This window comes from Buceros rhinoceros, unplaced genomic scaffold, assembly GCF_000710305.1.
Source record: "Buceros rhinoceros silvestris isolate BGI_N320 unplaced genomic scaffold, ASM71030v1 scaffold29192, whole genome shotgun sequence".
Taxonomy (NCBI): Eukaryota; Metazoa; Chordata; class Aves; order Bucerotiformes; family Bucerotidae; genus Buceros; species Buceros rhinoceros.
The window spans coordinates 1,896-3,271 of record NW_010398783.1 but is presented as its reverse complement, the minus strand read 5'-3'; the positions used below and the strand labels follow the sequence as shown (position 1 = coordinate 3,271).

At 58.2% G+C, this 1,376-nt stretch overlaps 1 protein-coding gene across 1 annotated transcript in view; it reads left to right on the top strand.

Annotated features, from left to right (window-relative positions):
- Positions 1–1,376, top strand: part of NUTF2 (nuclear transport factor 2) — a gene marked incomplete at its 5' end in the record, with an annotated part of 11,013 nt that overhangs the window by 8,901 nt on the left and 736 nt on the right. The window lies entirely within an intron of this gene.

The window sequence follows — 1,376 nt, the reverse complement described above, 5'->3', positions numbered from 1 at the left end:
GGGGGTGGGGGGTGCCGGGGGCCTGACCCGCTTCTGCCCAGCCAAACCCCGACCGTCAGGCAGCAGTAAGGCTACAGCAGGATGGGAGGGGGGTGTTCAGTACCCAGGAGGGCTGGAAGAGGGCTGAACTCACAGGGTTCGGGGCACAGCCTGCCCAGCCAAGCCCCCTTTCTAGGCAGATCCAGTCAGGGTGGTACTTCTGCTCCTCGCTCACGCTCCTGCCCTTGCTCGTTGCCACCTGAACCTCTGGCTGTGGTTGCTTCCCTGTTTGTTTGCTCCTTCCTGGCTTTGCAGCTGACTTCTCTTGCCCGCTGTCCTTACCCTCGCCACATTTTGCAAGCTTCAGTCATGCTCTGTTTCCTGTCTCCAGCAGGAAGCTGTCCTGCAGCTGGATCATCTTTATCGTGCTTCCCTGGCCTTTCTCTGCTGTACTGTTTTAATAAGTGCATGTGGGATTTGGTAGGTGGGTGCACTCTGACAGCCTGGTGCTCCTGCTACCCTGGCTGCTGCTTTTCCAGGGCTTTATTTTACTGCATTTCCTGCCTTTTCTGAGGCTGAATAGTGGTGTGCTGAGAGAATAGAGCTTAAAATCCTCCAAAACTGCTGAATCGAGCTCGCTGCGGTTGGTGTCACAGGCTGTTTTGTAGCTTGGCCCAGTTAAATTAAATCCTGTTGAGTGATTTCCAGCTGATCTGAAATCACTCGGATCATTTTGAGGCTTTAACTCCTGCTCCATGTCTTTCGAGACCCTCAAAGTGAGGTGGGAGCACTGGTCTCCCTCGAGTTCCATTTTCTGCTGTGGGAGTCGTACACTGAAGGGGGCATAGGCTCTGTAAGCTGCCCAGCGGAGCGGGCAAAGGCGGGGGCTGAGGGGCTGCTGCAAAGAACCCCCATGTCACCCCCCTGTGTCACCCATAGCAGGTCCTTGCTCCCTTTGAGCTGCTCCTGGACAGCGGCGGTGGGGAGTGCTGCGTTGCTGGGCAGCTGGGAGAGCTTTCCAGCGCCGGCTCCCTTCCTAGGCCGTGCAGGCAGTGCTGTTGTGCAGCACGTCCCTCCAGCACCAGCCCGGAGCACAGCAGCGGCGCGGGAGTTGGGAAACTCCTTGGTTTATACGTGGCTCCTGGGCGAGGCCTGAAGGAATCTGTGGCTCCACGCTGAGGCAGGCACGTGGCTGCTGGTGTGGAGCTGCTGGGGCGGGATGTCTGCAGACCTTCCAGCAAAGCCCACGCTGAGGTGCCTGTGCAGGGTTTCCGTGTCACTGGGTGCCCCTCGGGACAGGCCTGCTGTGGTGTTCGTGTCTCTCGAGGTACTGCACTGCTCACAGCATGCACCGTCCCTGTTACCACTTGCTTCTGAGCTGCCGTATCATGAGTTTG